General features: G+C 44.3%; 1 protein-coding gene across 5 annotated transcripts in view; it reads right to left on the bottom strand.

The window, feature by feature from the left end:
* The window catches only part of bicd1a (bicaudal D homolog 1a), a 30,200-nt gene that overhangs the window by 12,978 nt on the left and 2,013 nt on the right, over window positions 1–15,209 (bottom strand). The gene's annotated exons all lie outside the window — the stretch shown is intronic.

The following is a 15,209-nucleotide window of genomic DNA, read 5'->3' as shown; positions in this document are numbered from 1 at the left end:
CCCACTGCGCACGTCGTATTTCATCCGTCTGTTTGATTTTTGATTCATTAGCGGACAGGTTAAATAAGCGGTACATTAATGGACGGAGTGGATTTATTACAGTCAGAAATCTAAACCATTTTGCGCCTTTTGTAAGAAGTGAGAGGGCCCTGAGAGAACCTCCACTACTTTACAATGTATTCAGCCAATTTTGTATTTATGTTATGACACTAATTAGTTTAATCCACTGTGTTGACGCTAAAACAAGCGAGGTGACAGATGAGCCCGTTTACAAGCGGGAGTGTTGACCACCTCCGTCCGTCACATCTGACCTGCTGCTCATCAAGCTGCCGGCAGAGCGACACAAACCCGGAAACAATAGATTCCGGTTTGCTGTCAACAACACTGTCCCCCTCATTGTGTCCACGGTCATGGTCGAACAAATCTATTAAAGCATCTATTTATATCCATTCTGTCAATATGTAACCTCACACGTCATCCACCGCACTGTGAGTCAATTAAGTATATTATTCATTCACAAAGGCACCGATTCCCCCGATTGGATGTTTTTTATCAAATGCAACAGACTCTTTTTGTTTTTGCCATTTGAATTACAAATGGAACAGTTTGCATATGAATAGGAGACATGCAGCGACGATAAGTCCTGGGAAAAAAAACCTCCGTAAATCCACAGAACATTTAGATATTCAAACTTTGAAAAACTGTCCTGAAGGACTAGCTTTGTGATGACCAAAGAAAAAAAATGAATCAAATTTTTCCATCTTTTTTATCTCTCACTCTCTTTCACACTCTCCCTCGCGGTCCCTCGCTCTCGGGGGTACAGTGTGATCGTGGCGAGCAGAAACAAAAAACAGCTGATTAATTCTAAGCACGGCGGGGACTGAATGAGCTCGCAGAAGCTCGCTTTCAGACGAGAGGCTGTCAACGCCTGAGCCGGGGCCTCGCGGCAACAGCTGGGCCCCCCCCCGCGGGAGGGAGAGTGAAAATGGGGCCCCTCAGAGGGCGGTTGGACTCTGCAAAGACTGTGCCTGTTGCTTTCACATCTACTTTACTGGGGGCCTCTTCAAAATCAAGGTTTTTTCCCGACAACGTCAGCGCGAGCCCGTGTGGAAATACAGTAGAGAGCATCCTGACCAGCCGCATCGCCGACTTTAAGCGATGCATGCCGGTAAGAGATTCAGAACGACTTTCGGCGGCACTGCGCAATGTCACCGTGTCACATGACACTCACAAACGGTGGCTGCACTCTCCAGGAGTCAGGTGCCGCTGTTCTGTTCCCCCTCCTCTGGCTGCACCATCTGGGACGCACCGCTCAGATGACGGCACCTTGTCCCAGTTGGCTCAAGGCTTCACCGACACACAGATGTGTCGTGGGTTTCAGACGCACTGTGTCAAAAGGGGGATGTCATATATTTGATCTACTCCTTCTGAATTCTCATCTGTTACCAAATGTGAAGGAGTTTGTTATTGTGAAAGGACTAATGCCCTGACGTATCTTTTGACAGTTCTTTTCGCCCTCCTGGAAATATAGCGGCCCTTGTTTTTTTAAGTTCTCTCTCTGAAAGGTTTCCACACACCTTAACCCATCGTCCTAGATGTTTTCACGAAACATTATTAAACATGAAACATTCTTACATGTTAAGGGTTATAAAACACAACAGAACAAGCTGTGCACTTGGCTCATTGTTGCCGGCCCACCCCGGCTCACTGCCCCTGGTCACCCACAGTAGCTGTTGACCATCAAGTCAGATGAAGCCAAAAGCAAACGCAGCGTGAAAGTATCGAAATAATATTCCCAATTTTGAGTCTCTGCAGTTTTTAACACGACATGCGCACATTCTTTGCCACTTTGGTTTGATACCCGGTCCGACTGATGAAACGGGCAAAAACAAATGTAGAACCACACAGCAAAAGAAAGTGCCCCGGCTGCAGGCTGTGATTCAGCAGCTGCTCAGCCCCGGAGGATCGATGGGTCTCTCTTGGATGCCTGTCGAGAGGCAGATGGTTCTATAACAACCCTCCTCTTTCGCGGGCCTGGCCGTGCTCCTCGAAGTCCGCTCGCTCCATCTGCACACGGCTCCTCTCCAAGGACGTCGCAGTGAGCGACACCGATGGCCGAGGTTCAACATAAAGGAGCGCATAACGGCTCCTGTTGCCGTTGCACTGTAAAGCTTCTCGTGGGCTAAGAATAACCAGGCGACAGCTCTGTAATCTCACAGGCTTATTAGGTGAACAGCACTGATAATGGTGCATGCTGCGTCATTTACAGTGATGGATCTGCAGCGTCGCCGTGTCCGGGTTCTAATTGGCACAACACAACAAAGTCAAGAAAGCCAGATGACGTGTGAGGAAAAGCATGGCAGATTGAAGTTCAATGTGGAGTCTCAGAGTGGCGCAGTGTTTTGGCTTTTTAAAAACCCGATAATGCATTCGACCTTGAGGCTCCGCAGCCTTCTGTGCCTCGGTGGGTGAAGTCCAGACAATGGGGTCCCCTTCTGTAGACATTCATCCCCGGGGCCATGGAAAGAGGAGCAGAAACCAACACTGGTGAGAGAAAGTGTGTGTGTGTGTGTGTGTGTGTGTGTGTGTGTGTGTGTAGCCCTGAAATCCTTCCCCGTCTGGTGCAGGCCCTAATGAGGAGTCAGGGGAGAGCCTGTGGGTGCCTGATGTTGTATGTGTGTACGTGCGTTTTCTATTTTTAACGATTATTTGCAACTATTCCTGCAACCGCAATTAATCTCCTACCAAACTTGCAACATGATGAACGCAACGTACGAGGTCTAGCCACCAGCACAGACTGTAAAAAGAAAATAATAACGTCTATTAATAGAAAGAAACATTAAGGTTCCAGACTTGATTAAATGTTCAATGTCACAGAGCAAAGCCTGCTAGAAGCCAGAGTTTAACTTCAAACACGGTGGAAATGTGGACTCGGGCGAGAGTACCAACCGTACCACCCTCATTGTATGATTTATTCATTTGCCCTCGTGCGTTCGAGCTCTAATTGATGCTCGTTTTAATTAGATGAGTGTGACACTGAGAGTAACCCTGATTAGTTGTTAATGACTGCACAGTCAGAGATTAATTGATGGTAATAAGATCATGGATTTTAACAGAGCCATGTTTGATGTGGATGAAATAAATAAATGCTGTAGGTTGTAGTAATGAAACTGTATTCAATAACATACGAAGTGAGAAATATCTGTCTGAATCTTGATCAAATACAGCTTGTGTGAGCCCTGATCTCTGCTGCTGCAGAGGTTTGATGAGTTATGGGGGAAGCAGATATGATGGTATTAGTCAAATCATAAGAAGCAAAACACTTGACATGACTGACACACACACACAGATGTACACACACGTAGTTGAGTCGCGTCCAGATGGCACCGCCAAGTCAAACATGTCACGGGTTACAGTACCATGGAGAGAGACATGCAGGGCGGCTGCTGCAACGCCCAGCTGTTGTGTGTGTGTGTGTGTGTGTGTGTGTGTGTGTGTGTGTGTGTGTGTGTGTGCGTGTGTGTGCGTGTGTGTGCGTGTGTGTGTGTGTGTGTGTGTGTGTGTGTGTGCGTGTGTGTGCGTGTGTGTGCGTGTGTGTGTGTGTGTGTGTGTGTGTGTGTGTGTGTGTGTGTGTGTGTGTGTGTGTGTGTGTGTCCGTGTGTGTCCGTGTGTGTGCGTGTGTGTGTGTGTGTGTGTGTGTGTGTCAAGAGTCAAATCAGACAGAGCAATTGTTGCAGCATGTGTACCAGCATGTTGTGAAACCAAAACCAGAGCATGTGTAATCTCATTCATCTCTTTACAGCTTGCTTGCTTTTTGACCAACACTGACTGTGGTCAGGGAAGATGAACAACATGGGAGAATGAGAGGAAACTTTCAATTTCAAAGGTCTCTTTGAAAGGGTTCTTTTTCAATGTGAAAACTCAAATGAAACAGATGATGCTGTTTCCCTGGTTTGGTTAGTGAATTAACTGTAATTATAATGATCTATATTTTTTAACTATTGGGGGGATGTCTAAATTAAAGAAGCAGAGGCCAAGATGCTGGATTCAAAACACTGGATTTCCCAAAATCCAGCTCAATAGTGTCTTTCATTAGACCTCCTAAACGCCCACTTCTTTCAAACCTCCAAGTATCAAGCGGAAGCTGAGATAACCTTTTGCCATCGTGATGATGTCATCATGTCCCCCCCCCCCCCCAAGGAAAACTTTATGAAACATCCTCCAGAGCCACAGAAGACAATGAGCAGCATTGAGTAGAACTGCTGAGTCCGAGTGTAGTCAAAGGATGTTTAATCCATACAATTCCTTTTCTCATTCATATGTTTGATATCCTTTAGGTTTCCTCCGATGTACGTGAAAGCCACACCCACTACGAGCCATTTATAGTACTTTTAAGAGCGACACTGCTCCGGCATATTTCGCCCTTTAACAAGGGCACAGAAATGTCCCCATGTGCCACTCAGCCACAGGCAAAAGTGCCAAGTCAAGAGATCTGTCATCTACGGAAAAGATACACAAGCACTTATTCCACGAGCGAGGGGAAGCTGGGTAATCACAGCCCAGCGACAACGGAGGTCGATCAATTAAATTAACTAATTATAAGAAGTGATTACATTATTAAAAATACAATTAAAACACTTCAGTGACCCACCTTAAAAAAAACCTGAACTGTGCATGGAAAATGTAATTTATACATGCGTCTTTTGTTGAGCTGAAATTACATAATCGCCAAAAGAGAGAGAGAAAGAGAGTGAGTGTGAGAGAGTGTGTGTGTGTGTGTGTGTGTGTGTGTGTGTGTGTGTGTGCAGGCGCTGAAAACACACAGAGTGGTAATTCAAGAAGTAACTTCAGGTTTAACTCTTCTCTTATCAAGGTAAATCACCATGGTAACGCACCTCTAACCTGCAGTCCAATCGGACCAATCACATCAGTGGAAACCCAGCGTCAAGCAGCCTCTCTCTGCTTTGGCTGCAGAAGCACACTCACACACTCTCACATTATTCAACTTTCCTTTTTTTATAAAAGGTCATTGATCATCGGACAAAAAAAGGAAGAAATGCTTGCTCTGCGCTAAATGTTTCCACCGTTGCGGGATGAGGCGGATGTCTGCACTCTCTGATTGCTCGTTTCTTCCGGAATCACTTTATTCATGGTTCCTGAAGACGTTGCCTGCAATTAACAATCCAGCCTGTTCCACATGAACACGCTCAGAGCCCGATAGGAAAACCAAAGGGTCTAACGTTATGGCCAACGTTAGGTTCAGCGAAGCCAGATAACAAAGAGATATCCTGGGGCTGTTGAACTTGCTTTGTATTAGAGCCTTCAACAGGGATCTTCGTATAGTTCATCACGGTAAAGCCGAGAGAACAGTCAAGCTGCGCTGCACCACTTAAATCATTTGGTCGAATCTCCACGGTCGACGTTTGGGAATTACTGTGAGCACAAACGCTGAGCTGGTACGATATGAATGAGTGTGAATCCTCATTACTGAAACGCTACTTGGTGCACTGGAGCCTGTTATTCCACTGACAACAAGATGCTGTAATGCCGTAACACCCAGGGACAACAGCAGCAGAATACACTTGCAGAGAAAAAACCAACCCAGTTACAAGAACAGGTGTCACGTTTGTCACTGTCCGCCCGACACACCGTGCAGTACAGGGTGCTGCCTGAAGGTCTGCCAGGGGACAGGGGCGTGCGGAGCTTAAAAAAGACGCGGCTTGTTAAACAGATTGAATTTGGCTCGAGTCTGCTCGTGATAAGAACGACGCCGGGGCCCTCTCCCAGAATGCCGCACACCGACGTGTGCTCAGGCTGGATGAACACCGGAATCGGCGGTGGACAGAGAGGCAGCCGGGCGTGTGATTTGTTCGCAGGGATCCTAAAAGAATCCCTTTTAAAAATCCGTCCCCACACTGTCCTCTCCTCTGGGAGTCCTGTGGTCTGTCATCGGCGTATCGATCTACGATTATAAAGAGCACGCGTTTTTGTGTTTTTGCCAGAAAGCGCTGATCAGGGCGAGCTGAGCAGACGGAAAGGAAATCTGCCGGAGCGCAAACAGCCTGCACAAAGTGGACCAGCTGAAACTGTGTCATACTGTACGTAGCTCTCTGCTCGGTAACGTGGCCTCAAGGAGATCAGGAGCAAGTCGACCACAAAAAACACATGGACTACTCATCCGGCCGTCCCGGCGCACTAACTCCAAAATACACTTGGCTACGGGCGAAACCCGAACATGCACTTCACTGGTATTCAACTCTGAGTCCTGTCATTCAATGAAAAGTAGAAGGGTCGTCAGAACAGGCTGGCATGGAAAAGAAGAGATGGGACAGAGTGAGGAGGACGAGAGGAGACTTTAGCTCAGAGTGCCATCAAGACAGACAGACAGACGGAAAGGAAAATGATTGTCTGACAATTGGCTTATCAATCAACTGACTTTCAATGTGTGTCTTGCCCTCACTGTAGAACAGACAGTAGACAATAGGGCCGCAACTAACTATTACTTTCATTATTGATTAATCTGCGGATGGTTTTTTTGGTCTGTAAAATGCCCATAAATTGTGAAAATATCGGTTTCGCATTTTCCCAAAAGCCCAAGCCGACATATTGAAGTGCCTCGTTTGTTGGGCCGACATTTCAAAACCCAAATATATTCAGATTAATATCATACGAGGACAGATTTTTGCAATTTTTGCTTTATAAATTACCACTAATTGTGTGTATGAGTTTGAGTGTAAAGTTGTGTCCCAGACAAATCCTCTCCCTCAGGGTTCAGCCTAACAAACACAGGCATTCGCTGAGGCTAAGAAGTCCATTAACACTTAAGTTAGTATCAACAAGGCCGTCAGAAAATATTTCAATTATCAAAATCCCTTGGGTCCAACTCAACGGCTCAAATGGCTTATTTTCTTTTACATGACTTAATTCTTCAGTTCATGGATCCTCCATTTCTTCTCGGCTTTTTATCTCTCCAAGGATTTTTTTTTTTTCAAATCCTTTTTATCCATTCTTGTCCAGAAGCCTTTAAAGTGGTTTCTTCCCCTGTCATAATCCTCCGGAATGACAAAAGACCATTTTTCATTTTGATCCCTAACTAAGCACCGAGTCGCCTCAGTCATCCGAGTTCTTCAGGAACATGCCCGGGGTAAAGAAGCATTAGAGCACTAATGTAGGGAGCGGGGACATCGACCCACTCCGTCTCCTACACAGCGACTCCCTCCTTCCTTCCATCCTTCCTTCCTTTTGTCTTTTCCCCACTTTGTCTGACTAAGTGGTGGAAATGTGATGAGTAATGAGGATGCCACTGAAAAAATAAAAACACGGAGGTGTTCGAAAGCTTGCGGGCTGATTGGTATTGGCCAGCAGACGTACCCGGAGGCGTAGCCGAGGGAGACACAGAGCGACATGGAGACAGAGTAGACAGATAAAATTGTCTCCTCTCTAAAGAGGACAAACACAGGCTACAAAGGAAAGGCTACAGGGCGGATATATAATGCTGATATTATTTTTGTTGCATAACCAAAACAAGGGAGAGAATGGCGTTTTTCCGGTGTCTATCCCAAGTGAAGGAAATGGCAGACGGACGAAAGGTGGGTTTCAGAAAAAGCTTATCTCACCTGTTCTGGTTGATTATAAACTGTTTACAGCATAGATTGTATATAAAGATGGACGACATGACCGCTCTGCCTAAAGGTGAAGCCAAAACATCTGGATCGTCCAAGTGGTTGGCTGGAGTATAGGTCATAAACCCCGCCCACTATTGGGGGTGGGACATCGGCCACACTTAAAGTACTCACCAAATACAGTTTTTCAGTCAATTTAGGTAGATTTTATCACACTGATATATTTTCAAGAGTTGATTTTTCATGGTTGGTTTTAATCATTTATTTGATGGTACGAAAATGGGATGAAACATCATGATTGACAGTTGAGACTGATCGCAACTGCACAGACTCAGGCTCAAAATTATGTCACCAAAGCCAAATGGCAGCACACGTATCCGGTATAATTTGTAGAAGGTGGAGACGCATCGTCCATCCTTCTTTACAGTCTCTGGTCGACAGTCTGAATCTATGCTAGCAGCTCTGTGAGGCTGTAATGTGGCGTTTTGAGTTACATGCCTGCACCAGTCCACACAAAAAAAATTAAGTTGCCTTGGTAACTTTATTATCAAGCCAACATTATCGTGAACCTTCCATAAGCACGTACACAACGGCGTGGGTTCTTCCTCTTAGCTCATTCGGTTTCTTGACCTATAGTTTGACATCTGCGCTCCTGTGGAGGAGGACTGCGGGTTAATTAAAGGGTTGAAGTAGAGGATGATTTAATACATGTCTACGAGTGTGCGTCCCCTAACAGGGTAAAAGTGACATAGACAGATCCTCTGACCCGGATTCTGTGTCACACACGCATCCTAAAGTGCATGTTTGGGTGTGCACGTACTCATGCATGTACAGTAGTGTATATGCGCACTGTAATTGTGACGAGGGGAGAGGACAAGTGGGAGGTTGTTCTTTGCTCTACATCGTCGCTGGGTATAATGGCCCCTGGTCATCTAGATAGGAGACTCGTCTTCCCTCTGCATTTAGAGATGCTCATCAAGAAAAAGGCTGAAACTAGCTGTCTAGACACAACCAAGGCAGAATAGCTGAAGTGACTGAAGCCTTTTTTTAAAAATGATTATTAAATTCATGTGAACAATTATAAATAGAGGCACAAGCACAGTTCTTAAGTTCACACAATGGAGACATTTGTTTCCCTTGAGATAGGGCAGACTGCGTTTTATTTGCTACGCCTTCAGAGTGTCCCGCACACATAGCTAAAGTAGACGACTAATCAATACAGCAGGCTGCAGGCTCCTGTTCCCCCGAGCAGTTCCAACTACTGTGTTTCACTGCAGCAAAAAAGAGGAGCTTCCTGAAAAACAGAATCTGGGCAGGCGTTAATGTTCTCTGCAGAGAAGACGCACTGGCCTGAAGGAAGGGAAGGTCATTAAGTCGGAATCTCTTTCATGTGGGTATCATGAGATTTCAAAGAAAGAAAAAAAATCATGTATTTTTATGTCTGTTTGTTTACATATTCTATTCTATAGACAGAGACCAGTCCCCATTCCCTCTCTCTATCCTCATCTCCATTGAATCAACGCAACCATAAAAATGCTGTTACAACAAAGAGACCCAAGTGATGGGTTGGAGTCACTCACCACTGCCCCTCCCTCTCTGGTCCTCAATCACAACATCCGCACCCAAAGCCCCCCCCCAACGCTCAGGCTACACATACAGACACATAGGGGAGAGGACAAACACACACAAAAAGAAAAGCCATAGGTACACACACGCAGGCAAAGGAGTCCTAATGTGTGACTCAGCTAAAAAAGGACGAATGACCTTCTTTTCAGCTCCTGACAAAAAAAAAAAAAAAACACACCAGAAAACACCAGAGGCCAAACAGAAGGACAGAGCAGGTCCTTGTCTCTCTATGCTCGACTGCATCCCAGAGCCTGTTGCTGGGGGTCACAGGTCAACACCACCAAACCTGCAGCGTAAACAACACGGCAAACCTTCATGCCTATAAGGACACCAATGTTATTCCAACAAATTATACAATAACAAGTGTTGAATCAGATTAGGCTGGACGACTGCTGTGCAGCAGACATCACGAGGCACCGAACCATCATTTCCTTTCCGCAAAAGCTTGTATGAGTGATTCCACGGAAATCACGTGGAATTTGACAGATGGGTTTCACCAACATGGTGCACTGATTTTTCTCACAACACACGCTACACTGCACACAATAGAGCTGCAGCTCAGCGCAGACATGATACATTTTCACCACACAGAGCAGAAATCGATGCATAATTCCCAGTCCACTCCAGGGGGTGGGGTTGCACATAGGGGAGGGTGGGACAGCCATGGGACAACGAGGAGGGGGATGGTGGACTGAGAAAAAGTGCAAAGAAGGGAACAGCAGCATCTCACCAGGGTATATTGATTCAACCCCTCCATCTATGTTTACTGCCCTCCTACGGACCCCTGCTAATGTACAAGAGGAGTGGAGAGGAATGGAAGGAGGAGGTGAAGGGAGAGAAACCTGTAATGCAACCTCTTACCCCGTCAACGCAGAGAGATTTACAACCACGGCTGCCCTCACGCCTGATTGTTGTCCTAGGGTTGGAGTCTGGGACAATCACACCAGGATGTTTGGCGAAAAAGTTAATTGATGTGATTCAGTGTTTCTTTTGCTTGAGATTCAGACGCCATTTGGTAAAAATACTGCCAGATGTACAAAGCAGGTTTTAAAGAGGCCTAAGAATGAGAATCAAGTTTTCCACCTTGTTACCAAGTCCATATTTCATATGGTACAAAACTAACGGATTCATGCAGCCAGGGTTTTTTCCTACATGATATACTGTATCTACAGTAAGGAACCAATCACGCCAACCCATCCCATTCATAATGTATGACATAATGAGTTGATGGTCTCAATCGCTAGTTTAATGTCTTCTCCAATACAGCATGATGTTCATCCAGTAAATCATCATCCCATTTAGGGTAAAATGGCGATAAAGCACGGTATGCATTGGGGGCATGGGGATACAGCGTGATTGACATCTGGCACCGTCCAATCAGTGCGTGGTTGCAGGTGTAGGTGGGTGGGCGCACCGTGGATGAGCTCTCAGACCAATCCCCCTGCCCCAACGTCTGTTTCCAAAAAACCAACACAAAACGGCAGTTCGCAAAACCAATGGGTGACGTAAGGCCGTGAAAGGATTTTGACGAACTTGAACATCATTCGTCTCCTGCTTCAGGGTCGTGTATATATGCTGTTTTTCAGTCATGAGTTTGCATTTCACGTACGACGAAACGCAGCAGGAGATTGTCCGTCATCTTTAATCTAGTCAGGCTTTCTTGCTGCACTGAGCATACAGGGTTTGGAGACCAGTGTGACTTTGCATTCACCCCGGCCTTATAATTCCTTCTGGAAGAGGTTGAGACGAGCAAAATGCTTCACCCCATCATCACTATAGTCCCTGATGACTGAGCAGTCGCATGATATTGACTTGACTTATGCTGATATTACTGTTGAGGACGTCCCAGAGGGAGCAGAGTGACAGCTAATCAATCATCTAAAGTTTTATTCTCACATGTTGCCTGCTGCTACATATGACAGGTAACCCTGGGGAATAATGCACCATCGTAACACACACTCAGAAATATGATATACATAAAATTGCCTAGACACCCCAGGACCAGAGCTGGCTTTCCAAAAGCAAAGGACAAGTTCACTCTCATCGGTTTACTATTCATCATTTTTATAATAAGTCATAATAAGTATCTGAAATGAATGACACTTGTTTCTCTCTCCCCTCTGTAGACATATTTGCAGAGACGTAAGTAGACTTTTAAAAGAGTGCAGTGTAATTTTCAGACTCAACAAAGTCAAAGGGTTTAATTCAATGAATTAAATAGTCCCATTAGAAAAATGAATTTTTAAGACTGCAGAGCTGCTCCACTCAATCTACAGACATTTCCAAGCCTCGACGATGTGATGAAAACATGAACACCCCAGCTCCTCCTACTCTGCAGTGAAGGCATCCTCCTCCTCCGTCTCCTTCGGCCTGTACACTGTGTCCTATCTGAGGTTGATCTGCCTGGAGACAGCACTCACAAGCCAGAACCACGGGGGTAACAGCGTCTCCGTCACTGCTCAGGCAGCGATCCAGAGACTAACCGTGCACACACACGCGCACACACACACACACGCACACACCGATACAAGAAATGGAGGAGCGATCAGGCGAGGAGGCAGAGCGAAAGATGAAGAGGGAGGCTGAGTGAAAGAGCTGGGTAAAGGGAGAGTATATTGGGCGGGACACTTTTCTGGTGTCAGCTGCCACAACACACTCTGAGCATCCTGTGTCTGTTCGGGCCCTGCAGACACAGAGAGCCATGCAACTGTTTCTGAAAAATATATCTGACAAAAGGCCACAATGACGTCACAGACGCGTCTTTTTCCTGTATTATTTGCAAGGCTGTGTTTCCACTTAACGTGAAACAAACAGTTGATTATTTGATTAGTTGAGGAGCAGATAATAAATCATCATTCATTATTTAATGGAACTAAAATGTCTCTCAATGCCAGAATTATTTTTATTTTCTATATTCCATTCTGTTTTTATATTGAATATATCCAGATACAGATATTGGTACAGCGAGACCAACTGAGCCCAGCGGCGGAACAGAAGAGTGTCCTGTGTGTGTAGTAAAACCAGTGTTGTGGTGACTTGTTCTCCACCAGCTGGGACTTGAACTGACGGCAGAGGACCAGAGAACAGTTGGCCAGTAAAAGAATTGGCCGATGAGAGTCTTTCACAGACATGTAGGGATCTGTGTTCTTTGCAGATATGAAAAGTTGTATTTTAAAGTATAAAGAATGCAGTAAAGATGTGCATTCATGATAAAATGTTACATAAAAAAAATGTATGTTTACTTTTTACATTCAAGTTCTATCTAATATATTTGATTGTATTTCTGTAAAAAAAAATCAAGCCTCAATTACATTTCTTTAACATAAGGGTCATAAGACAAAATATAAAAAAAATTTTTTTTAAATACAAATATATATATATATATATATATATATATATATATATATATATATATATATATATATATATATATATGCCAATATCTGCCAATCAGTATCAGAAAATGTTTACTCCCTAAAATCAGCGTTGACCGTCAAAATTTTGATATCGGTCTGGCTCTAGACATACTGTTTGTGTGACCACAGAACATATGCAAACAAAGTAGGAAGACACACACACACACACACACATAATGTACTGCACTCTATGGGACATTTACAATACTGTGTGTGTAGTCAGCCAAAAAATAAACACAAGCTTCAAGCATAAACAGATTACTTTCAGGAGTATGACACGGTCTCCTATCCGTTTTGAGGGAGTAAGTCACAATAGACTCTTTTCAAAAGCTGAAGCAGAAGATACTATCTATTGTCAAAAAGGATGGCGAGACTCTGTAATGGATTTATTGTCTTTCATGCGAATAACCAACTGTTATGAGACACTATGGGCCGCCCAGTCCCAGAAGCAATCTCAATTTCCATTTGCCGTCTCCCTGACCTTTTATAATGCAGCTCTGCGGAGTACGGGGCAGAGCAGATATGATGTTATTGTAGTGGCAGGTTTGCACTCTGCCACATGGACTCATATCTCCACAGAAGTGTTGCAACAGACAGACCGAGAGACGGGAACCAGGAGGCGTTTTTCCTATGGAAGTAATATCACCTCCAGAAAATGTTCCGTGTCTGTCAGGCCAAAGCAAATATACACACAGACAGACAGGTGGGGAAGCTGAGGACACAAAGGATGCATCTGTTAACGGATGACAGATCAAAACACAGAGCACTGCTGCTGCACTTCTTTTCTTTTTTTTTACAGCGTGATGAAAATCAAAGTTTCACACATCCACAATCTACTATTCCCTTCCCTTCCCATCTCCTACTGCGATGTCTCTAAATTCAGGCCTTTTTTCGCCCCCTTTTCCTGTCTTATCATATTCTCCCACATCATCTGCCACACCATCCAATAATTCACAAAGTGCGAGACATCAGCTGGACAGCGCTCTGCTGCCGGCGCTATCGGACTGTCTCTTTGTCTCAGCGTGCTTCCGCGAGCCGCACAAAGACGATTCGGATTCTGCGCGCGAGTCAAAACAAAATGTTCAACTAGTCAAGCACTGGGAAAAGAAAAAAACGGGCACGGGGCAAGAAAGTGTGGGAGATGGAAATATATAAGCACGCATGTATAATGTAACGCGGTGAGTGCTGCTAGCCGTGAAAGGTTGAGCATGTGATGTCATTATTTTTTCATTTGGCTATATACTGTATACGGTGAGCCAGCTGAGCAGGAGTTCATTTTAATCTCACAGGACAACGTCTTTAATGTTAAGTTATAAAACGTTATGACTTACCGACTTAAAGAATTAAGGATCTTTGATCATTTGTAGGTTTTTGCACTTCTTCTTGTTTTTATGTAGATTTAATGTAATTCTTGATTAAACATCATGCGGTAAATTACACTTAGATTGCTCATTATCTCTTTGGTGCATTAAGTCAGCATATGTAAGTATTTTCCAAAATTAATGCATTACTTGGCTCAGGGATAGACCCTAATAACCTTTGACATAAAGGATAAATACTTGGTCAATAACTTTCTAACATGTAATTGACAAAGGTAACATATTTAGTCATTTAACTTCTTTCACATATTTTTAGGGATTCAGACACTGGAGACACTGTATATACTTTGGAGCTGCAACTAATAATTATGTTCATAATCAATCATTTTTGCCCTATTATCACAATATCCTAAAGCCTAATGTAACATAATCAAATGTCCTTATGTTTCAGACCAAAAGTCCAAAACCCTTAAATATTGACTTTACAATAATGTAACACACACACACACACACACACACACACACACACACACACACACACACACACACACACACACACACACACACACACACACACACACACACACACACACACACACACACACACACACAAACAGCAAATTCTGGGATCTCAGAACATTGTTGGCTTAGATTTAATTATGAATTTTCTCTGATGATCATCTAATAGCTCTAATAAACGTTCGTATTTTCTTAAGGATTTTCTTGTGACAGTGTGATTGACTTTTTTCTTAGACCAAAGAGACTAGACGTTTGCATGATTGGACCTGACACTATATAAATAATGATGAGGTTTTCTGAGTTGTCAACACAGAACAAACATCTCCACACACACACACACACACACACACACACACACACACAAGTCCAGCCTTCATCTTCTCCTCCTCTCGGCCCTTTGGTTCAGGCATCTCTAAAAAGTGACCTTAAAGTGCAAAGCCCTGTCAGCGACCGCCCCTTGTTGCTGGCCCAATTCATTATCCAGGGTCCCACAGCGCTTCTCTCTCTCCTGTGAAGCTTCTGAATGTGGACTTTTGAAAAGTTGATGTTGATGTGAACAATATGAATGAAAGTGAAAGTGTGTATCTCCACACTGTCCTTGAATCCTTTGTGGAAATCCTGCTCTTGACATCTAGAGTAATGGACAACTGAGCCATCGCACGAGCTGTAAACCACGAAGATCCAACTACAGAGGGAGAGACTCAGGG

Source organism: Scophthalmus maximus, chromosome 7, assembly GCF_022379125.1.
Source record: "Scophthalmus maximus strain ysfricsl-2021 chromosome 7, ASM2237912v1, whole genome shotgun sequence".
Lineage (NCBI taxonomy): Eukaryota > Metazoa > Chordata > Actinopteri > Pleuronectiformes > Scophthalmidae > Scophthalmus > Scophthalmus maximus.
Note: the sequence above shows the minus strand (reverse complement) of the source record. Positions and strands in the feature narration are given on the sequence as shown.